A 25,426-nucleotide genomic window follows, 5' to 3' on the forward strand; every position below is an offset into this window, starting at 1 on the left:
TACATTGAATGAACTGCAAACCTCAACATCCTTAGCGGCTGTGGGCTTGTAGTTCTCAGATACCCAGAGCTGTGTGAATGAATGAATGAATGAATGAATGAATGAATGAAGCGGCTGTGTGGGTGGAGACCCGTTTTCAAAATAGTGGCAGCTAGTACTAGGAACATGTTCCCAAAAGGTGAACTTATCCATTAAAGAGACTTGTAATATAGAATGAAATCTAATAAAGTTACTGCATGCTTAAAAAGTGAAGCTGAAAGCAGGATTAAAGCCAAAAGCAAATATATTGTAGCTTACCAAATCTTAGAAGTGATGGCTGCATTAGTTTACTTTTTCAGGCTCTCCCTTTTACTTTTATCTGGTGATACAGCCAACAAGTTTGTTTTTCACAGCACAAACTCTCCGGAATAATCCGTTTACATGGATGAGACAAACCACTCAACAAACAAAAACAGTTTGAAGTAACTCATTATAAAGGATTAGCTGGAGTTTGGTTTCAATTTGTGTATCTAAATCTGATAATGCATTTAGCACTACCCACCCCCCCCCCCCCCCAATCTGACAGTGCTGCTCCTATGCTCATTCCTCCAGAGTTGCATCTTACTAATACAGAAGGTGCGTTACTGGCCAGATCACCAGGTAAAAAACAGAGGGGGAAAAAGCCAAAGAAAAGAAAAACGAAACTAATGCAAATGCACGAAAATGTATTCTTGCATTTGTGTTCTGCATGGCGTGTAAAAATGGGCATTTGAGCACATTTGTACACAATTGCGAGTATTTGTGCACAAGAGGCGTAAGTTATTGACCAAAACAAACAAGTTTTTGGGAGCCATTTACCTGCCAAAGCCTTTGGTTCTGCTGTCTATTCAGTCCTGGGATCTACACAACAGTACTGTCTAGCAGAGAAAGGGACCTGATCTTTCCCTGGTGTGGTTTCATTTTCATTGCAGGTCTCCTTCCCACCCACACCTTGTGACTAGACAGCATAATAAGCAGCACAATGACTGGCTGATCTTTGTCACTCTGCTCGCTCCATCAGTCCAGTACACAGAAGGGGAAAAATACTTTATTAAAGTGAAGTAAATCCAGGGCCGTCTTTAACACAGGGCAAAAGGGGCCAATCGATTGAGGTGGGGCCAAAAGCAGCTGCCCCATGAGCCCACGATACCCGTAAATAGTCGATTTGTGAATTTGGGAAAATGTTTGCCCTGGGCCCAATCAGTAATAAAGATGGCCCTGAGTAAATCTCATCCTAGGCACCGGTCTTCAGAAGAAAACATTTTCCTCACGCTCATCCTATTTCTGATCTAATGACAAACTTAACTTTTGGCTCCCCCCCCAATTTCAGTCTCTGTGAGATCAAGACAAATAGACGAGTGAACTTCCTTAAAGAGGAATTACACCCTCCTCTGTAAATTGTACCTATAGGTAAGCCTTATCATAGGCTTACCTATAGGTACTGTAAATATCTCCTAAACATGCACCGTTTAGCAGATATTTACCTTACATGCAGCCAGTGAAGCCACTGGCGCATGCGCTCTGAAGGAACGGCCGCTGGTGCCGTTCCTTCAGAGCTCCGTGCCGTGACCGTCGGCTCCCGCGCGCGTGCGTGCGTGGGAGTGACGTCACCGGGGCTCCGGCCAATCAGATGGCCGGATGCCGCGATCCCGGAAGACGGGTGACTGGACATGTCGCCCGTCATACAGGTAAGCGAACGGCACGGCGGGGGCTCGTTCTAAGGTAAGTATTTCATAATGAGCTAGTATGCGATGCATACTAGCTCATTATGGGTTTCTCTTGCAGGTTGCAAAAAGAAAAATTTTTGGGGGGTTTACAACCTCTTTAAGCTGGCTATATACTGATCGAAATTTGGCTGGTTCAGCAGGGACCGACCAAATTTCGATCAGCGTGTGGCCGTCCCCACTCAACAGAAGTCGATTGTTCGTCGACCGAAGTAACATGCTGGAAAAATCTTTCAAGATCAGTATATTCGGACAATGGTGTGTCCCACTGAGAAAATCCAATGTCCTGGCAGGAGGAGGTTTCTCCATCCATACACTAAAGCCTCATACACTGAGAATAAGCAGACCAATGATCACCCGTTTTTTTTTTTTTTTTGTTTTTTTTTTTCTCTAATCAAAAATGAAGAGGATAATAAACTTACGAAAATGCTCATACGATAGATGTAATGTATTCTTTCATTTCTGAGCCTGCGTAGACTTTCTCTTCCGATTTTCTTTCAGACCAATACTGTACTGACTAGATGAGCTTAAATGAAAACACAGCAGTAAAACCGACAGAGCTTTTTACATTTAACCCTCTAATATGTTGGTTTTGGATGCAAATAGATTTGTTCAGGACTCCCCCAAAAAAAAAAAAAAAAAAAAAAACTCTACTGTGGTGAAGAAAACATTTAGGCTTCTTTCACACGGTCCGCAACAGTCGGTGGACTCGATACACAGATCCCCGCTGAGCAGGCAGGTGGCAGGCAGGTGGCAGGCAGATGACAGCTCCGTCTCTGCTCTGTGTGCCGAGAGGGAGATGTCAGAGCCCCGCTGGGGAATTGGATGAGAGCGGACCAACCGCCTGTCCGCTCTCATCTGATCCGATCCCCTGGACGGATAGAAAATAGGGTTTCCATCCATCCGGATTTCATGGACAGGACATGGCAGCGAACATGTCTCCACTGATATCCGCTGCTCCATAGGGATGCATGGAGGATCCGATCAGATCCACATTAAAAACTGACAAGCAGATCTGATCGTTCGTGTGAAAGGATCCTTAAAGTGGAGTTCCACCCTAATTTTATACTTACCTCCATCTTCTCGCTCCGGGTCACCTGAAAAAGAAATGGATAATCGCATATTTTTTTTTTTTTTTACTTACCTCGTAGCGAAGAAAAAATACTTACCTTACTTCCTTCTTCCTCCTTCCTCGGCCTCGGCCCGTCGTCACTTCCTGGCTCTGCAATGATTCCTGGGAGCTGAACGTCATAGCTCCCAGGAATCATTGTGCCTGCACCGGCCCCGACGTCAGTTCCGGGTCGCGCGCGTCATCCCCTTCTAAACAGCTTCTGGGCATGCCCAGAAGCTGTAGAGGGATGACGCGCGCGACCCGGAAGTGACGTCGGGGGCGGCGCAGAGCATCGTGGGACCAAAGAAGGCGGAAGAAGACGCCGAAGGGGATCTCGCTGGCTTCAAGCTGCCCACATCTGAGATGGCAGCGCTGGACAAGACGTTTGCAAGGTAAGTATTTGTCCTAACAGGTAAGTGCAACCCGGGACAGATCAGAGGCTAGCCATTGTGGAATGCACTAGCCCTGACTGTCCCGGGGGTATTAAAAAAAAAAAATAAAAATCCAGGGTGGAACTCCGCTTTAAGTCCGCTCATTTGCAGTCAGTCATTTCAGCGATTTCTAAGGAAAAGAATTACACCAGCTACTAATAATACAATGCCAGAGGACATAACATTTTGGCCGGTTAAAATGTGTGGCAGCTACATATTAGGAGCTGGGTCACCAATCAGAAGTGTGCTTTAATGCTACCCACACATATGAATATGCCTGTAGTCTGCAATCTAGTTAAACAAGGAAAGGAGAAAGCACAGCAACCAACAGCATGCAGTCAGCATTCACCCTTGTTATAGTGCACTTTGTACACGAACATAGCTGGCTGTACTTATCTATAACAGAAGATGAAAATCATTTTAGGCCTCATACACACAAGTGCTCAGGCTCACACTATAGCAGCATTCCGATTGTTCATAACAGTTGCAAACCACAGGCTCACTGTGACCGTATGCAAAAAATGTTTGTCATTCTAAAAATGAATGCCAGGTGCAACATTACCAAGTGCAAATGTATCTGTTTATACTCTTTATGCACATTAAGGATTCATCTGTCTATGGCTGCTAGCCCCTCAACTGTGTTGGCAGATGGGCAGAACACCCACCTGTTCGGTTCGCGGAACTCCCAAACAGGGCAAAAGTTCTGCCCCGAACAGCGAACTCTATTGAAGTCTATGGGAGCCGAACATGAGAAATGAAAGTACCCATTTTGATGGCTTATATGCAAGTAATTGGCCATAAAAGGGGTATTGGGGTGCGGGTACCATTTTTTCAGGAGCAGCGATTTTAGTGATGCTTAAAGTGCAACACTAAAAATGAAAAATTCCTTTCAAATATAGTGCCTTGTGTGGGGGGGGGGGGGGGGGGTCTCCTTAGCGCATCTGGAGTTTATATAGAACATGCTGCAGCAAAATTACATTAAAAACACACACACAAAATTACATTAAAAATTGACTCATGGTTACAATTGCTGGCACCCGTCCGCCCCCCCTTCCCCATGCTGGACCCTCATCCGAGCACACAGCCAGGCAGGTCAGGAAACGAGGGGGGGGGGGGGCATGTTGATTAGGACAAGGGTCTTTTCCCCACAACCCTGGGCTGTGGGGGTTTGCAGGTTGGGGGCTTGTTTGAATCTGGTAGCCCCCTTTACAAGGGAGCCCCCAGATCCCATTCTCAAAAAAAAAAAAAAAAAAAAAGTTTGACAAAAAATAAATAAAATGAAAGAAAAAGATTTTTAAAATGACAGTAAAAAAAAAAAAAAAAAAAAATGTGCAGAATATCAGCACCTAATATTGGCTATCAGCCTGTGGGGGAAGAGAGAATTGCCTTAGGATAATGCACTAGGTCAGTGCGCCTGGTGTTTCTTTTGTATGGTTTCAGTGTTCCAAACTCAGTCGTTGAGGGCAGCAAGACCACATTTATCCCATATATAGCTTAGGAGATATTGGGTTTGACTGTCTGTTGTAGGGAAGAGATCCTTTTGCCCATCAGCATGGGGACAAGGTGCTGTGGGGTAGGAAGCCCCCCTGCGCCAAAGCATCCACCCCCCCATGTTGAGGGACTGTGGCCTGGTATGGTTCAGGGGGCGGATGAGCTCGTCGCGCATGCTCAGATAAGGATCTGGTATAGATTTTAGGGGGACCTCATGTTTTTTTTTTTTTTCGGTTTTTTTAATTCAGCTGTCAGTGGGGAAGCCCATTGACTGAGCTGATGACCTAATTGTAAAGGACGTCACTGCCACTCCTTAACCAGCTTTTACTGTGCCCTGATTGGACAAGGCTTTGCCCAATCAGGGCGCAGAATGTAGCGTGGAGTGCATTGCAGGGCATTTTGCGGGGGGGGTGAACACCCTGCAAATTCGGGTGTTCCCTGAATAAGGCAAACAGCCAATGTTTGCCCCGAACTCATGCTCAGGCCGAACCGTTTACACAACCTTGGGGAACCCCTTGAAAAATAATAATGTTTCCTACAGTTTGCAATACATCAGCATGATCACTAAAAACTGTAAAACCCTTCAAAGTGTAATAAATAATTAAATATGGCTCAGCTAGAACATTTCACACCCAGGACAGATCATTTTACACCCTCCTGCTCTGTATAATAGCTTTGGTAATAAATTGTAAAATTAAATGAATAAATAACAGGAGAGAAATGCAGACAGACAAATCAAAAGGTGGTGTTCTCTAACATTAATGGTCATTGGAGGAGAAGTGCCTAGTTTATTTGATGGTCAATATAGGTGGGAAATGGGAACTCTTAGAAAACCCTAGTTCAGAAAGGCTGGTCTAGAACGTATATTCAAATATTAACCCGCGCTAGGCATATACAACTTATCAACAATACAAAAAATGTGCAGCTGCTGCGCAACAAGTAGAAAAAGAACACCTCACAAAACACAAGTGATAGTAAAAGAGCTTGCCCTCACAGTCATATAAAGATACAGCTGCAAGAAAAAGTATGTGAACCCTTTGGAATGATATGGATTTCTGCACAAATTGGTCATATATGATGATCAGATCACATTTTAAGTCACAATAGACAATCACAGTCTGCTTAAACTAATAAATCACACAAGGAATGAAATGTTGCCATGTTTTTATTGAACACACCATGTAAACATTCACAGTGCAGGTGGAAAAAGTATGTAAACTTTTGGATTTAATAACTGGTTGAACCTCCTTTGGCAGCAATAACTTCAACCAAACGTTTCTTGTAGTTTCCGATCAGACGTGCACAACGGTCAGGAGTAATTCTTGACCATTCCTCTTTACAGAACTGTTTCAGTTCAGCAATATTCTTGGGATGTCTGGTGTGAATCGCTTTCTTGAGGTCATGCCACAGCATCTCAATCGGGTTGAGGTCAGGACTCTGACTGGGCCACTTCAGAAGGCGTATTTTCTTCTGTTTAAGACATTCTGTTGATTTACTTCTATGCTTTGTGTCATTGTCCTGTTGCAACACCCATCTTCTGTTGAGCTTCAGCTGGTAGACAGATGGCCTCAAGTTCTCCTGCAAAATGTCTTGATAAACTTGGGAATTCATTTTTCCTTCGGTGATAGCAATCCGTCCAGGCCCTGATGCAGCAAATGACTTGCTAAAGCGCATAGCGCTAAACGTAGTCATGGCAACCATATAGCTTGTGGTCCACCCTGGTTCCTGGTACTTCCCCGCAAGTGGCGCCTGTCTGGCTGATGTCACCGCTACGGAACTACAGCAGAGTCCTTTCATCCTCGCGCAGGCTGGTTTCCAGCTTAGTGCACACACTGCTCAGTAGTCCTGGGAGACTGACCTCCTCGCACTCGTGTTGCTTGCTGCCAGGTGCCCTTGTCCACTCTAGCCCAGGGCGATGTAAGCATTTTATGTACTTTGTTTTTCGGTCATCAATACCAATTAACTGTTAACCCTTTCTATACTGGATGTTCACCTGACTTCCTTATCCATTGCATCCCGGTGTGGTTCATGTGCTCCCTTCCTCATGTACTTTTATCCTGATGCAGCAAAGCAGCCCCAAACCATGAGGCCCCCACCACCATACTTCACAGTTGGGATGAGGTTTTGATGTTGGTGTGCCTCTTTTTCGCCACACATAGTGTTCGTTGTGCGTTTCTTCCAAACAACTCAACTTTGGTTTCATCTGTCCACAGAATATTTTTCCAGTACTGCTGTGGAACATCCAGGTGCTCTTGTGCAAACTGTAAACGTGCAGCAATGTTTTGTTTGGACAGCAGTGGCTTCCTCTGTGGTATCCTCCCATGAAATCCATTCTTGTTTAGTGTTTTACGTATTGTAGATTCGCTAACATGGATGTTAGCATTTGCCAGTGACTTTTGTAAGTCTTTAGCTGATACTCTAGGATTCTTCTTCACCTCATTGAGCAGTCTGTGCTGTGCTCTTGCAGTCATCTTTACATGACGGCCACTCCTAGGGAGAGTAGCAGCAGTGCTGAACTTTCTCCATTTATAGGCAATTTGTCTTACCGTGGACTGATGAACAGCAAGGCTTTTCGAGATACTTTTATAACCAGCTTTATGCAAGTCAACAATTCTTAATCGTAGGTCTTCTGAGAGCTCTTTTGTGCGAGGCATCATTCACATCAGGCAATGCTTCTTGTGAAAAGCAAACCCAGAACTGATCGTGTTTTTTATAGGGCAGGGTAGCTGTAACCAACACCTCCAATCTCATCTCATTGATTGAATTCCAGTTAGCTGACATCTCACTCCAATTAGCTCTTGGAGATGTCATTAGTCTAGGGGTTCACATACGTTTTCCACCTGCACTGTGAATGTTTACACAGTGTGTTCAATAAAAACATGGCAACATTTCATTCTTTGTGTGTTATTAGTTTAAGCAGACTGTGATTGTCTATTGTGAGTTAGATGATGATCAGATCACATTTTATGACCAATTTGTGCAGAAATCCATATCATTCCAAAGGGTTCACATACTTTTACTTGCAGCTGTATATTAACAATAACAATCATATAAAATTATTAAAGAACTGTTCATGTGCAATAAAAACGACCATTAGACTTACCGGTAACAGTGTTTCTACGAACCTTCCAGGACGGCAACACGAGAGATGAGAGGCTCCACCCTACAGGAAACTCAATCAGTTCATAGCTGTAAAGGCTCCCCCCTTCCCCTGGTCTCTTAGTTGTAAAAAAGTAATTCTCCAACCAATTCACAAGGGATATACAATCACTTAGGTACTTACCACCTATTGTTTACATTCTTTCCTCACCCTTTTAACTGGGTGGGAAGTAGGCCTGCCGCCCTGGAAGGTTCGTAGAAACACCGGTACCGGTAAGTCTAACAGTCAGTTTTCTCCTCTCACCATCCAGGACAACACATGAGAGGAGAATAAAAGTAACCACAGGCCTACCTTAGGGTGGGACCACCGCCTGTAGTACCTTTTGGCCAAAGGCTAGGTCTTGCTGAGACAGCACCCCCACTCAGTAGCGCTTGAGGAAGGTGTCTTGGCTAGACCAGGTTGCTGCACTGCGAATCTGTTCCCAGGAAGCTCTTGCTTTCTCGGGCCCAAGGGGTTGCCAGTGCTCTGGTTGAGTGTGCTTTCAGTTTTGCTGGTGCAGGAAAACCTTAAAACTCATAACATGGTAATGGCTTGTCTGGTCCACCTAGAGACTGAAGGTTTAGATGCTTGCAGTCCCTTCCTTGGTCCAGAGTAGAGGATCAAAAGGTGATTAGATCTCCTAAACTCCCTGGTCCTCTGTAAATAAGTGAGGCAGCATCTCCTCACATCTAAACAATTACATTTAATTAGGGTTATCACAAAAAAATGGGAAAGTTATCTCTTGCGTCCTGTGAAAGGAAGATGCTACTCTGGGCAGATATAGAGGATCGAGCCTGAGGGTAATCCTATATGGAAAGATCAAGTTTTCTGTCAACATAAATGGTTATTTAATTGAAAGACCTTGTAAGTCCCCTACCCTTCTAGCTGTTGTGACAGCTAAAAGGAAGGTTAGTTTTAGGGTCAAAAACTTAAAGGGAACCTCTTCTATTAGGTTCAAAAGGGTTTCTAGAGAACACCTCTAGAACCCTAGTCAGGTCCCAAGGAGGGAACCTGTCTCTAGTGGGTAGTAGTAGGGTAGCTCTATCCCTGGCCGTCAAAAAATCTTTTAACTAAAGGTTCTTTTGCAAGTCTCGCGTCTAGGAAAATAGAGCTGCTATTTGTCCCCGAAGTGTGTTGACCGCCACACCCTTTTCTACCCCATCTTGTAGGAAATCTAAGATTACGGGGACAGAGGCAGAAGAAATCTGCTTCTGCCTGCGCCAAGTGCAAAATGTTTTCCAAACGTTTTAGGTATATCTTCCTCCTGCTCAGGAGTGTTTCCATCACTCTGTCTGAGCAGCCCTTTATGCCTCGTACACACGTGCAGATTGTCGGCCGAACGATCGGCCGTCTTTTGTCGCCGGGCTGTCGTGTCTGTTGAAAAGTGCAAAAGACTGCACAAGAATTTTGTCCGCCGACTACAGCCGACTGCAGAAGTGATGTCATGTGATGGTTAACTTTCCCTGTGTTTTTTCTTTTCTGAGCATGCCCAGTCTTGCAAATCTGCTGTCTGTCGGCCGAATTCTGTATTGACTGGCGAACAATCGGCCGCTCTGGTGTCGGCATACAAAAATTTTAAAGCTTGCACGACAGATTCTTTTTCGGCCGAAAGTGCGCTGTCGGAAGCATCATACTAACAAGCCGAAAATCGGCCGATCTGTCGTCGGCCGACAATCTGCACGTGTGTACGAGGCATTAGTCTAAGGATCTGGCACTCACTAACCAGGCTGTCAACTGGAGGAACTCCAGCCTGGAGTGCAAACTGGACCCTGCCCTCAGGGTCCCAAACCACACCCTCAGCCACCATGGCGCAATTAGGAGGAGGCAGAGGCCCGGGGAACGATAGATTCTGTAAAGCTCAAGGGATTCATGTTTTGGGGGAGGGGAGGGGCATAGGCTAACGTGAACTGCCATATCTGGGCCAGAGCATCCGGGCCCACCATCCCTCTTTCCCGTTAAAAAGGGAGAAGAATCTCCTTACCTTCCTGTTTTGTAAGCTGGCAAATAGGTCTATTTCTGGGCAGCTAAAATTCCAGACTAATATCTTTGGATTCAGCTCCCACTCCCCATCTTATTGCATGGTGGCTGAGGATATCTGCTTCCCCCTTTTATGTGAATGGCCGACAGGGAGATCACCCTTCCTTCGGCCCAGCCTAGGATTTCCTTAGCTAGTTCCAAAAGGGGTCTGGACTTGGTACCTCCTTGGTGATTCAGGTAGGCTACTGTTGTAGCATTGTCGGAGCAGACCTGAATCTCCATGCTTGAAATTGAACTCTCGAAGGCTCTTAGAGCTTCACCCACTGCTCCGAGTTCTCTGAAATTGGAAGAGGCCTGGGCTTCTTCCTTGCCCCAGGTGCCCTGGGCTTTGGCTTCCTCTAGATAAGCCCCGAGGTGCTTGCGTCTGGTGACTTTCAGAGGGCTCCACTGACCCCAAGGTCTGCTCTTCTACAAATTGCGAACAGGTACCACAGGGAAACCAGTTTTTAAAAAAGTTTATTGCGCAAATAAAATATTACTGAAAAGTAGGTACGATTTCGGCTTGTGTCCTATATTGAGGCTCTTCCAGGAATGCCATCTAGCATGCATTCCACGAAGAACAGGAAGTGACGTCAGTGGCTAAAGTCTGAAGAACAGTAAACTGGCCCCTTTGTCAGTTTACAAGTTACAGGAGGTCTTACTCCCTAATACATCTTGGAAGTAAGCACTGGCTACATTCTTACATACAATGGGACCCTGGAGAACAAACATAGTAACCCTCTAACAGGAAGTTAGATCAAAGGAGGAAAAACAAAAAAAATTAATTTGGAGGAGGCGGAGAGAAATAGAAGGTACTAATAGAGGCAAGTATACATACTTGAGTAGAGTTTTCCCATTTAAACCAGAGAGTCCAGAGAGTTTAGTGTCACTTTAAACTCTGACTCCTGATGTCACCAAGGGGCCACATGAAATATTCATTATATGATGCTACAGATGACTGTCAGAAGTGATAGACTTTACTAGAGGAAACAGTTAGGCTAAGGTTACACTGCTGTTATTTGATGGACAGCAAGGAAGCAATAGGTCACCTCCTCACTGCCTGTTTTAACCCTGAAAAGCCCACACCACCATGCTGCAATTTCATGCAGTTGCATTGCAGCCCAATTTACTTGAATGGGTTGTGGTTGGCCGCCATATGCCCACCAAACGCTTTGCTGTAAAATAAATTGTTGCCACGGCATGTTTACAACCACAGCCAGCAGGCTTTTCCACTTAAACGGGGTTGTAAATCTGCAACTTAACTGCCTATTTTTTGGGGACATGCTACAACTGTGGTTTGGGACAGGAAACAAGCTACAGGACTCAGACTGGAGAAACGTTACAAAACAACTGCTAGAGACCACAGCACCTTTACAAGTCAATGCTCCACTACTGAATGCTGGGGTTCAAACAGCCACACAAAGATTACAGCACTGCAGGTTAGGCACCAGAGGAGTGCACCCACACACAACACAGCAAGATTTTACTACTCCACAGCATTTTTTTCTGCCTTTTATGGAACGTTTTGTTGTGCAACAGCATAGGGCAGCCCATTCACTTGAATAGGCTTCCCTACACACAACAACCGCTTTTAAGTAGCTCATGCATTCCATGCTTTTGTGCAGACTGCTACCTGCATTTGGGATACCAATAAGGAATAATGGCACTGCAAGTGCGTTGTGGAAAACTAGGAAAGAAACATTTCTCCCCACATTCCCGAAATGTTTAGGTGTAAATGAGGCCTTATGCAAAGATGAAACCATAACGAGTAGACTTTACGGTTTCGGATTACCGAATTTGAAAATTACGTTTGCTGCGATGTGACCGTATAACTTACACACCTAGTACGCAATCTGACACTTCCAGGTATATCATCATTCTTACAGGAGGGAAGGCATGGATCCTGTGTCTCTGCAAAGCAGGAACATCGATCAATGCCTTCCCCTTGTAAAAGCACCTTCCACATTACACTAAACACACTGGTCAGGCACACTGTTAACCCTTTGATCTCGCCTGATGTTAACCCCTTCCCAGCCAGTGTCATTAGCACATTGACAGTGCATATTTTTAGCACAAATTACTATAATGCCACTGGTAACCAAAAAGTGTCAGTGGCCAACTGTCCGCTGCAATGTCACAGCTCCGCTATAAGTTGCTAATTGCTGCCATTACTAGTAAAAAAAATATACCATAGTTTGTAGATGCTATAACTTTTGCACAAACCAATCAATATATGCTTATTGAGATTTTTTACAAAAAAATAAGTAGCACAATTTATATTGCCCTAACTTGAAGAGATTTGACTTTTTCCCATTTTGTTTTTATTGAATTTTTTTTTTTCCCAAAATTGTCGTTCTTTTTTGTTTATAGCGCACAAAACAAAAGCCGCAGGAGGTGATCAAATACCACCAAAAGAAAGCTCTATTTGTGACTCGATCGCACAAATGTCAGTTAAAGTAATGCAATGTGTATCAGGAAATTAAGGAGGGGGGGGTAAATCCTCCAGAGGTTAATCGGTTAGGAAATACTAGATTCAGTGCATTTATTAGGACAAAACATTTTCCACTCAGGCTTTATGTAGCATATGAGCCAGCACAGAGCTTTCTGTACAGATAAATGTGGAATTCAATGTGGTGAACACAACACTACAAGTGGCACTGTGCTTGGGGTTCACAAAACCAGCATTCCCCAACGTATACAAATGTAGCAATACCAGGAAAACTCCGCTGCCCATAGATTACACAACACTTAACAAATCATTACTCCAGGAAGAGAGAAGCAGCTTTACCACAAGCACCAAGGTGACAGTGACCTGTGCCCACCTTCAATCACAGCACGCTGAGCTAGAGCCGTATACAAGGGACAAAAGGCTCAATTCACATAGCCAAAGGCAAACCTTCATTAATTTATTTTTTTACGTTTTGGATAGAGTGGAGATGGATTAGAACACCCGTCAGGTTTTTATTGCGAACTGTATCTGCCAAGGGATTTCCTCTCACTTCCTGTTTTGGCTTGGGAACCAAAAGTGACAAAGTTTCTCCAATGGGACACAGATGGCAAAAAAAAAAAAAAAAACCTGAATCTGATTTAGGTCCAAGTTCACATCCGAGCTTCAAGTGTTTTCTTTATGTACAGTTCTACATTTGTTTTAACCAATGGAAAGATAGGATATGAAGATAAGGCACAAAATTATGCCAAAAGCGTTAGTCACACCGTCCCCCAGAGCCCATCACTGTCTGGCACTGCCCCCCCGAGCCCATCACTGTCCAGCACCGCCCCCCCGAGCCCATCACTGTCTGGCACCGCCTCCCTCACAGTCCGGCACCGTCCCCCGGAGCCCATCACTGTCTGGCACCGCCCCCCGCAGCCTATCACTGTCCGGCATCGCCCCCCCCCCCCAGCCCATCACTGTCCGGGACACCCAGCACCGCCCCCCCCTCCCCCAGCACCGCCCCCCCGAGCCCATCACTGTCTGGCACCGCCTCCCTCACAGTCCGGCACCGTCCCTCGGAGCCCATCACTGTCTGGCACTGTCCCCCAGAGCCCATCACCGTCCCCCCAGAGCCCATCACTGCCCCCCTCACAGTCTGGCACCGTCCCCCCGAGCCCATCACTGTCTGGCACCGCCCCCCCCCCCCAAGCCCATCACTGTCTAGCACCGCCCCCCTCACAGTCCGGCACCGTCCCTCGGAGCCCATCACTGTCTGGCACCATCCCCCGCAGCCCATCACTGTCCCCCAGAGCCCATGACTGTCCTCCCAGAGCCCATCACTGTCCCCCCAGAGACCATCACCGTCCAGCACCGCCCCCCCCCCCCGGAGCCCATCACTGCCCGTCACCGTCCCCCCGAGCCCATCACTGTCCGGCACCACCTCCCTCACAGTCCGGCACCGTCCCCCAGAGCCCATCACTGCCCGGCACCGTCCCCTACGAGCCCATCACTGCCCGGCACCGTCCCCTACGAGCCCATCACTGCCCGGCACCGTCCCCGGCACCGTCCCCCACGAGCCCATCACTGCCCGGCACCGTCCCCTACGAGCCCATCACCGTCCCCGGCACCGTCCCCCACGAGCCCATCACTGCCCGGCACCGTCCCCCACGAGCCCATCACTGCCCGGTACCGTCCCCCACGAGCCCATCACTGCCCGGTACCGTCCCCCACGAGCCCATCACTGCCCGATACCGTCCCCCACGAGCCCATCACTGCCCGATACCGTCCCCCACGAGCCCATCACTGCCCGGCACCGTCCCCCACGAGCCCATCACTGCCCGGCACCGTCCCCCACGAGCCCATCACTGCCCGGCACCGTCCCCGGCACCGTCCCCCACGAGCCCATCACTGCCCGGCACCGTCCCCTACGAGCCCATCACCGTCCCCGGCACCGTCCCCCACGAGCCCATCACTGCCCGGTACCGTCCCCCACGAGCCCATCACTGCCCGGTACCGTCCCCCACGAGCCCATCACTGCCCGATACCGTCCCCCACGAGCCCATCACTGCCCGATACCGTCCCCCACGAGCCCATCACTGCCCGGCACCGTCCCCCACGAGCCCATCACTGCCCGGCACCGTCCCCCACGAGCCCATCACTGCCCGGCACCGTCCCCGGCACCGTCCCCCACGAGCCCATCACTGCCCGGCACCGTCCCCTACGAGCCCATCACCGTCCCCGGCACCGTCCCCCACGAGCCCATCACTGCCCGGTACCGTCCCCCACGAGCCCATCACTGCCCGGTACCGTCCCCCACGAGCCCATCACTGCCCGGTACCGTCCCCCACGAGCCCATCACTGCCCGGTACCGTCCCCCACGAGCCCATCACTGCCCGATACCGTCCCCCACGAGCCCATCACTGCCCGGTACCGTCCCCCACGAGCCCATCACTGCCCGGCACCGTCCCCCACGAGCCCATCACTGCCCGGCACCGTCCCCCCCGGAGCCCATCACTGCCCGGCACCCTCCCCCCCGAGCCCATCACTGCCCGGAACCGTCCCCCCGAGCCCATCACTGCCCGGAACCGTCCCCCCGAGCCCATCACTGCCCGGAACCGTCCCCCCGAGTCCCATCACTGCCCGGTACCGTCCCCCATGAGCCCATCACTGCCCGGAACCCGGGCAAGGAGCCCATCACTGCCCGGCACCATGCACGAAGCCCATTATTACCCAGCATAGCGCCACCACATGGAAATACCCAGCACAGCGCCAGTAGATGAACTCCTGCCCTCCCACAGATGACATGCCTGCCAATACTCCGCACACCCAGCCTCTGGGGAAAGGGCAGTGAGCTCCTCCTGTGCTGCTCATACCACTGATACACCCAGATCGGAGGGAGGACCCGGGTCACGTAACTCGCCCAACACCCCCCGTTGGTAATCGTACTGGAGAAGTGCGCTGTTGCCCCCAGAGAGCCCCCTCCAGTCACATCCTCCTCTCCAGAGGAACCGTCACTAACAAACTACACACCGCGCACACTGACAGCACAAAGGGCCGTGCGAAGAGCTGGCACTTACCTGAGGGGCGGCGGCGGCTTCTTCCTCCTAACCCCAGCTCCACTTCCCAGGTCTCCCTTACCTGCCTGGGCGCAACCTAACCCGACAGCTAGCACTGCTTACAACCGCCGAGTCACCACCCAACGAGAGACCCGCCCAAACGCAGCAACCGCTTTCAATTGGCTGTCCGCCCTGTTCGTATTGCAACGCGTCCCGCCTACTGCACGCCTCTTCTCTACCTAGCGCCTCCCCGTGTAACCATACCTATGCGCGCTGACTCCCGCCTACCGAGTGCTATCATTGGTCAGACTTGTTCTATCGCGCTACGATTGGCTCGCAGAACCCGCTTAGCGTGCGGCGATTGGTGGTAGCTACAAGCTATCAAAAGTTAGATGAGGGAGGGCATTTCCGCTGTGCTGGGCTGGGTTTGGTTGCGCCGTGGTTTATGATACACCCGCATGAGGGCGGGGAACGAGTCCTCGGAGTTCTGGAGTGGCTCTGGCGGCATGACGAGCTTCCCTCTTCTGCAATATTCAGAACACCGAGTGAGGTCAGCAGGCTTCCTCTCCGGTCACAGCTGTATGTGTGTACAAAGTCACCTCACACATTCACCACCTCGCCTACGGTATTCACTTCATCACACTTCTCCCCCGATATTCACCTCTCCTCCGGTATTCACCTCACCACACATAACCTCCAGTATTCACCTCCTCGCACCTCTCCTCCCGATTTCACCACTTCACCTCCGGTATTCACCTCCTCCCACCTCACCTCTCCTCCGGTGTTCACCTCCTCGCACCTCTCCTCCCGTATTCATCACCACCTCACCTCCAGTATTCACTTCTTGACACTTCTCTGGTATTCACCTCCTCCCACCTCACCTCTCCTCCAGTATTCACCACCTCGCACTTCTCCAGTATTCACCTCCTCGCACCTCTCCTCCAGTATTCACCTCCTCGCACCTCTCCTCCGGTATTCACCTCCTCGCACCTCTCCTCCGGTATTCACCTCCTCGCACCTCTCCTCCAGTATTCACCACCTCGCACTTCTCCAGTATTCACCTCCTCGCACCTCTCCTCCAGTATTCACCTCCTCGCACCTCTCCTCCGGTATTCACCTCCTCGCACCTCTCCTCCGGTATTCACCTCCTCGCACCTCTCCTCCAGTATTCACCTCCTCGCACCTCTCCTCCAGTATTCACCTCCTCGCACCTCTCCTCCAGTATTCACCTCCTCGCACCTCTCCTCCAGTATTCACCTCCTCGCACCTCTCCTCCGGTATTCACCTCCTCGCACCTCTCCTCCGGTATTCACCTCCTCGCACCTCTCCTCCAGTATTCACCTCCTCGCACCTCTCCTCCAGTATTCACCTCCTCGCACCTCTCCTCCAGTATTCACCTCCTCGCACCTCTCCTCCAGTATTCACCTCCTCGCACCTCTCCTCCGGTATTCACCACCTCGCACTTCTCCAGTATTCACCTCCTTGCAACTCTCCTCCAGTATTCACCTCCTCGCACCTCTCCTCCGGTATTCACCTCCTCGCACCTCTCCTCCAGTATTCACCTCCTCGCAACTCTCCTCCAGTATTCACCTCCTCGCAACTCTCCTCCAGTATTCACCTCCTCGCACCTCTCCTCCGGTATTCACCTCCTCGCACCTCTCCTCCGGTATTCACCACCTCGCACTTCTCCAGTATTCACCTCCTTGCAACTCTCCTCCAGTATTCACCTCCTCGCACCTCTCCTCCGGTATTCACCTCCTCGCACCTCTCCTCCAGTATTCACCTCCTCGCAACTCTCCTCCAGTATTCACCTCCTCGCAACTCTCCTCCAGTATTCACCTCCTCGCACCTCTCCTCCGGTATTCACCTCCTTGCAACTCTCCTCCAGTATTCACCACCTCGCACCTCTCCTCCAGTATTCACCACCTCGCACTTCTCCAGTATTCACCTCCTTGCAACTCTCCTCCAGTATTCACCTCCTCGCACCTCTCCTCCGGTATTCACCTCCTCGCACCTCTCCTCCAGTATTCACCTCCTTGCAACTCTCCTCCAGTATTCACCTCCTCACACCTCTCCTCCGGTATTCACCTCCTTGCAACTCTCCTCCAGTATTCACCACCTCGCACTTCTCCAGTATTCACCTCCTCGCACCTCTCCTCCAGTATTCACCTCCTTGCAACTCTCCTCCAGTATTCACCTCCTCGCACCTCTCCTCCAGTATTCACCTCCTCGCACTTCTCCAGTATTCACCTCCTTGCAACTCTCCTCCAGTATTCACCTCCTTGCAACTCTCCTCCAGTATTCACCTCCTCGCACCTCTCCTCCGGTATTCACCTCCTCGCACCTCTCCTCCAGTATTCACCACCTCGCACCTCTCCTCCAGTATTCACCACCTCGCACTTCTCCAGTATTCACCTCCTTGCAACTCTCCTCCAGTATTCACCTCCTCGCACCTCTCCTCCGGTATTCACCTCCTCGCACCTCTCCTCCGGTATTCACCACCTCGCACTTCTCCAGTATTCACCTCCTCGCACCTCTCCTCCAGTATTCACCTCCTTGCAACTCTCCTCCAGTATTCACCTCCTCGCACCTCTCCTCCAGTATTCACCTCCTCGCACTTCTCCAGTATTCACCTCCTTGCAACTCTCCTCCAGTATTCACCTCCTTGCAACTCTCCTCCAGTATTCACCTCCTCGCACCTCTCCTCCGGTATTCACCTCCTTGCAACTCTCCTCCAGTATTCACCTCCTCGCACCTCTCCTCCAGTATTCACCTCCTCGCACCTCTCCTCCGGTATTCATCTCCTCGCAACTCTCCTCCAGTATTCACCTCCTCGCACCTCTCCTCCAGTATTCACCTCCTCGCACCTCTCCTCCAGTATTCCCCTCCTCGCACCTCTCCTCCAGTATTCACCTCCTCGCACCTCTCCTCCAGTATTCACCTCCTCGCACCTCTCCTCCAGTATTCCCCTCCTTGCAACTCTCCTCCAGTATTCACCTCCTCGCACCTCTCCTCCAGTATTCACCTCCTCGCACCTCTCCTCCATTATTCACCTCCTTGCAACTCTCCTCCAGTATTCACCTCCTCGCACCTCTCCTCCGGTATTCACCTCCTTGCAACTCTCCTCCAGTATTCACCTCCTCGCACCTCTCCTCCAGTATTCACCTCCTCGCACCTCTCCTCCAGTATTCACCTCCTCGCACCTCTCCTCCAGTATTCACCTCCTCGCACCTCTCCTCCAGTATTCACCTCCTCGCACCTCTCCTCCAGTATTCACCTCCTCGCACCTCTCCTCCAGTATTCACCACCCACCTCGCACTTCTCCAGTATTCACCTCCTCGCACCTCTCCTCTGGTATTCACCTCCTTGCAACTCTCCTCCAGTATTCACCTCCTCACACCTCTCCTCTCCTCCAGTATTCACCACCTCGCACTTCTCCAGTATTCACCTCTTCGCACCTCTCCTCCAGTATTCACCTCCTTGCAACTCTCCTCTCCTCCAGTATTCACCTCCTCTCACCTCTCCTCCAGTATTCACCTCTCCTCCAGTATTCACCTCCTTGCACCTCTCCTCCAATATTCACCACCTCGCACTTCTCCAGTATTCACCTCCTCACACCTCTCCTCTCCTCCAGTATTCACCTCCTTGCACCTCTCCTCTGGTATTCACCTCCTTGCACCTCTCCTCCAGTATTCACCTCCTCACACCTCTCCTCTCCTCCAGTATTCACCTCCTCGCACCTCTCCTCCAGTATTCACCTCGCCTCCAGTATTCACCTCTCCTCCAGTATTCACCTCCTTGCACCTCTCCTCCAATATTCACCACCTCGCACTTCTCCAGTATTCACCTCCTCACACCTCTCCTCTCCTCCAGTATTCACCTCCTTGCACCTCTCCTCTGGTATTCACCTCCTTGCACCTCTCCTCCGGTATTCACCTCCTTGCACCTCTCCTCCAGTATTCACCTCCTCACACCTCTCCTCTCCTCCAGTATTCACCTCCTCGCGCATCTCCTCAGGTATTCGCCTCCTCGCACCTCTCCTCAGGTATTCACCTCCTTGCACCTCTCCTCAGGTATTCGCCTCCTCGCGCATCTCCTCAGGTATTCACCTCCTCGCGCATCTCCTCAGGTATTCACCTCCTCGCGCATCTCCTCAGGTATTCACCTCCTCGCGCATCTCCTCAGGTATTCACCTCCTCGCGCGTCTCCTCCGGTATTCGCCACCTCGCCTCTCCTCCAGTATTCGCCTCCTCGCACTTTGCCTCTCCTCCAGTATTCGCATCCTTCGTTATGCACCTCTCCCCTGATATGCGCCTCCTCGCCTGTAGTATGCGCCACCTTGCCTGCGGTATTCATCTCCTCACCTGCGGTATTCATCTCGCCTGCAGTATTCGCCTCCTCACATATTCCCTCCGGTATCCACCGCCTCACCTCTCCTCCGGTATCCACCGCCTCACCTCTCCTCCGGTATCCACCGCCTCACCTCTCCTCCGGTATCCACCGCCTCACCTCTCCTCCGGTATTCACCGCCTCACCTCTCCTCTTGTCATAGCGAGTCCTTCCCTGAATATAGACCAGCACCGCTTGGTGTGTGCCAGGCAGACTCCATACACAAGTGTGCCGTTCAGGAAGCTGATGAGTGAGCTTTACACACATAATGATCCCTATATACAGAGTGTATCCTCAGGATAATGGTCTCTATTAACAGTGGATATAAAAAGTCTACACACCCCTAGTAAAATGTCAGGTTTCTGTGATGTAAAAAATGAGACAAAGATAAATCTTTTCAGAACTTTTTCCTCCTTTAATGTGACCTATAAACTGTACAACACAATTGAAAAACAAATCTTTTGAGGGGGGTAAAACTAAATGAGGTTGCATTAGTGTGCACACCCTCTTATAACAGGATGTAGTTGTGTTCAGAATTAAGAAATCACGTTTTAACTCATGTTAAAGAGGTTGTACACAGAGATTTTTTTTTTTCCTCTTCTTTAAATCCTGAAAGAGAAACCCTTAATGAGCTAGTATGCATCGCATACTAGCTCATTATGAAATACTTACCTTAGAACGAGCCCCCGCCGTGCCGTCCGCTTACCTGTATGACGGGCGACATGTATAGTCGCCCGTCTTCCGGGATCGCGGCATCCGGCCATCTGATTGGCCGGAGCCGCGGTGACGTCACTCCCGCGCACGCGCGCGGGAGCCGACGGTCACGGCACGGGGCTCTGAAGGAACGGCACGATCTGCCGTTCCTTCAGAGCGCATGCGCCAGTGACGTCACTGGCTGCATTAAAGGTAAATATCTCCTAAACGGTGCATGTTTAGGAGATATTTACAGTACCTATAGGTAAGCCTTAATATAGGCTTACCTATAGGTACAACTTCCTGAGGAGGGTTTACTTCCTCTTTAAGACTTTGTTCACATTGGAGTGATTTGTTATGCAATTTGACAGGTCGCAGCCTATTGCCAGAAATAGCACCGCTCCAATGCGTGCTGCGCCACACAGATTTGCGAAAGTAGTTTCTGCACTACCTTTGCTGTTTTCAGATGTGACTTCAATAGACATCTGTGCATGAAGCCACGCCAATGTCTTTCAATTAGCAGCAGAAATCGCGCTGACCTGCTACTTTGAAGTCATGCTACTCCAAGTGAAGTAGCACAATTTCAAAGTAATGCCAATGTGAACCAGGGCTATATAGGAGTCAGTACACACCTGTCAATATTTAAAGTGCCTCTGATTAACCCTAAATAAAGTTCAGCTGTTCTAGTAGGTCTTTCCTGACATTTTCTTAGTTGCATTCTACAGCAAAAGCCATGATCCACAGAGAGAGCATAAGAGGGATCTCATTGTTAAAAGGTATCAATCAGAAGAAGGATACAAATGAATTTCCAAGGCATTAGATATACAATGCAACAAAGTGAAGACAGTCAACATCAAGTGAAGAAAATATGTCACAACAGTGACATTACCAAGAACTGGAAGTCTTTCCAAACTTGATAAAAAAATTAGACAAAAACGAGTCAGGGAGGCTGCTAGGAGGCCTACAGCAACATTAAATGAGCTGCGGGAATATCTGGCAAGTACTGGCTGTGTGGTACATGTGACAACAATCTCCCGTATTCTTCATATGTCTGGGCTATGGGGTTAGAGTGGCGACACGGAAGCCTTTTCTTACAAAGAAAAACACCCAAGCCTGGCTAAATTTTTCAAAAACACATCTGAAGTCTCCCAAAAGTATGTGGGAAAATGTGTTATGGTCGCATGAAACCAAGGGTGAACATTATGGCCATAATTTTAAAAAATTTGTTTTGCGCAAAAACAACACTGCACATCACCAAAAGAACACCATACCCTCCCTCCCTCTCTCCTGACCCTAGATGACTTGGAGTGGTATGAATGGACTCTCCTTTACCGATATGCCTATATATCTATATGCCTGTATGGGGCTCTGATTTGGAAGGCTGACCCAATATAGCTTCCTTTTTTTTTTTCAAGATTTACTTAAAGAGGAAGTAAACCCTCCTCAGGAAGTTGTACCTATAGGTAAGCCTATAATAAGGCTTACCTATAGGTACTGTAAATATCTCCTAAACATGTACGGTTTAGGAGATATTTACCTTTAATGCAGCCAGTGACGTCACTGGCGCATGCGCTCTGAAGGAACGGCTGATCGTGCCGTTCCTTCAGAGCCCCGTGCCGTGACCGTCGGCTCCCGCGCGCGTGCGCGGGAGTGACGTCACTGCGGCTCCGGCCAATCAGATGGCCGGATGCCGCGATCCCGGAAGACGTGCGACTGAACATGTCGCTCGTCATACAGGTAAGAGAGCGGCACGGCGGGGGCTCGTTCTAAGGTAAGTATTTCATAATGAGCTAGTATGCGATGCATACTAGCTCATTATGTCTTTCTCTTGCAGGTTGTAAAAAAAAAAAAAAAATGTTTGAACGAGTTTACAACCTCTTTAAAATCGGATGGTTGAGTGTTAATGGAAGATATCAAGCCTCAGTAAGCCTCTATTCTGTTCCTTGGGATCCTGACTGTTGCAGTGTGTCAGCTGTTTTCTGGGAGTGTGGGGGACAAACTGGCTGAGGATTTTTGGATCTCATTAATACCATCCTGCATACACCTAAATTGCTCAATGGATATAGAGAAGTAAAATTCTCTTTATTATAACAATAAAGATAGATGAGGAAAAGGAACTGTGAAAGGTTGCTTGTGATATCTGCTTTTTTAAATTTTTGCTGTTAATAAGTTGGGAATGATGACCCGAAAGAAGGGGGATACATCAGTAACACAAGATGTTACCAGTTTACAGCCACAAACGGTTAAGGAATAAAAGGAGGTGGCAGCATAGTTGGAGAAATTCCCTCATAATCCATGGCAGAATAATAGCGGGAAGGGATAGCAATTAAAACTATCCCTACCACATTCGTCAAGTTTGAAGGGATCTAGCCTGCATAGCAGACCCCCTTAGGCAGTATCCGTACCTCGTACCCCAACTACAGCAGGATCACATGACCCATCAAGCCTGGAAGTCTCACTGGCAAAGGAACCATCTTTGAGAAAGGTATTGTTAATAGATGTAAATCGGCCTTAGAAATGGCAGACCGATTGAAGGATATTAACCACTTGCTGACCGCCTATACCGCAGATATACTGTGGCTGGCTGGCTCGGCTGTGCGAACCGACGTATGGGTACGTCGGTTCGCGGGAGCGCTCCTGGGGACGAGCGGGGGTGCCGATGCCGATCCATGGGGCCGGAGGGTGCGATTGCCGCCGAACACCTGCAGTCACTCCCTGCTGAGAGAACAATGGTCTATTGTCACGTTACAAAGAGAGATAATTGTTGGATACATCACTTCATTAAGTAACCCTCCAATCCCGATACGACAATTAAATAAAATATGGGTAGGGCGAGGTCCAAACTATAAGGTAGGGAAGCCTCAGCTCTTCCAATAAAAGAGGTGGATTGATGAGGAGGGTCACTAACTGGGTGAGTGTAAATTCAAAATGAAAAATACATGTTAATTAGTTAAATAACCATTTTATTATAAACAGATAAAAAATTGACACCATTAAAAAGTATTAGACTGGAGATAATACAAATCTCACGAAATACATAATGTAACCACTGTAGTCTCAACCAAGTAGGAACGGGGCTGACGCATTTCGCAATATAGCTTTTTCAAAGACCACTTGACATCCCAGGTGGACTATTAGGAGAAAATACAATAATTAGAACATGATAAATACAGAATCTATACATAGTTTATAAACAGTACATCATATTTATATCCATAAATCATTTGAAAAAAGTTTTAATGCTCAACAAGTTACATAGAATTATTTGGGGGAACTGTGAATTCCGGACACGGATCGCCGAAATGCCGCAGGCAGCCCGAGAGAGCCACGTGGAAGAAGGCTAAAGCACCTGGATAGACCACAAGGGTCGGTTGCCAGGGGCCAACCCCAGGAGGGGGTGTTGAATCGGGTACCCTCGGATTAGTCAATTGAGACTTATAGGGAACAGCCAAGGGGTATCAAGCAAATCGCCCAGTACACCACATGATTTCCATCTAAAAGAGAGTGGTAACAATAAGGAAAAGTTCTGGGATAACTGCCGATCTGATCACTTCAATCTATTTTAGGCACAACACTTTCATAGTAGTAGGCATCCCAATATGGCACAAAAATATGCATATGGCGGGGCTGTAGCGATCGTCACCTCAGTAGAGGAGCTCACATTGATATTTAAGAGCGATACAACAGACCATTATTCCCAGCCCTCCAGGGAATAGTATTCCAATAGGGGCACAGAATATAATTACTGTCTTAAGAAGAGGGAAGCAAAAACTGCCCATTCCCCATGTTTGCATGAATTCGTGCCTTAAAAACCATCAGTCTACCCAGATCCTGGCTATTCCTGCCTTCATGTCCTTGGATGTACAAACAATTCCTCCCGGGCGATGAAACAGGATTCCTCCGAGGGGGGAGACAAACAGACAGCCGCAACTGAAGCTGCGCGTCCGCTCCCTAATATGCCGGACTCCACCGGAAGTGACGGCATCCAACTTCCGGCGCGGGCACAAGCAGACGGTTAGCAACGCCCAGCGCGATGACATCACGCCGGGCACGACCCCATCCTAAATCCGGCAGCCGCCGGACCGGAAGTGTTCGGACTGACGCCCAATAACACTTACCGGGCTTTGCGCCCGAACAGCCCCTACCTATGGGAAGCCTCCCCAGAAGAGAAGTGACCTCCCAGAAGGTCACATGAGACATCGGAGGGCAACCACCCCCCAGAATCCATATATATATTTAAAAATATGGTTGAGGACGATGTGAGAAAAATTAAATCAAGCAGTCACTATAATAGGAATGATATGCAAAAAGGATTAAAGGAACTAGAAGATCATAAAAATATTGTCATCAGAGGAGGTATTGTGGTCCTCAACAAGAGTGACTACAAGTAGAGATGTGCCAGTTTTCGGTAATTCGATATATCGCGGTATTGCATACCCACGGTATTGTTATTGTGGCATTTTTAAAATACCGTGTTTATCTGCTCCTCAAGTCTGACTTGTGAATTGATACATTTCAGTGAGCTGGATAACTCATTCACTCACTCAACAGTTCACTCACTCAATAGAAACAGCTCTGGTAATATGATCCTAGAGTGAGAGACTTAGCTCCTCCCTGTAACCAATCAGACGGCACACACCCCCATGCTTCTTCCAGGGCTCAGACACAGAAACACTGCTAATACAAGCAAGTTTCTGCAGATAGAATAAGATAGATAGATAGATAGAATTAGATAGATAGATCTAGATATATATTATTTATATATATGAGATATACACACACACATACATGCATGCATACTGTAGGGGATCAGACTCAAGGCAGGGACACGCTCACAGTTTCTTTAGAAAATGACAGGTTTAATGCACTCTCAAAAGTTCATAACAAAAGAAACTGGCTCCTGGCCAAACAAACTAAATAAACTTCC

At 48.7% G+C, this 25,426-nt stretch overlaps 1 protein-coding gene across 3 annotated transcripts in view; it reads right to left on the minus strand.

Annotated features, from left to right (window-relative positions):
• The window catches only part of NUMB (NUMB endocytic adaptor protein), a 211,229-nt gene extending 195,661 nt beyond the window's left edge, over positions 1-15,568 (minus strand). For all 3 annotated transcript variants that reach the window (XM_082275025.1, XM_082275026.1, XM_082275024.1), the window contains exon 1: positions 15,439-15,568. The gene's annotated coding sequence lies outside the window, so the exon portion shown is untranslated. The remainder of the gene's footprint in view (positions 1-15,438) is intronic.
• Between the last annotated feature and the right edge of the window lie 9,858 nt (positions 15,569-25,426).

Source organism: Pelophylax lessonae (assembly GCF_965119305.1).
Source record: "Pelophylax lessonae genome assembly, chromosome: 13".
Taxonomy (NCBI): Eukaryota; Metazoa; Chordata; class Amphibia; order Anura; family Ranidae; genus Pelophylax; species Pelophylax lessonae.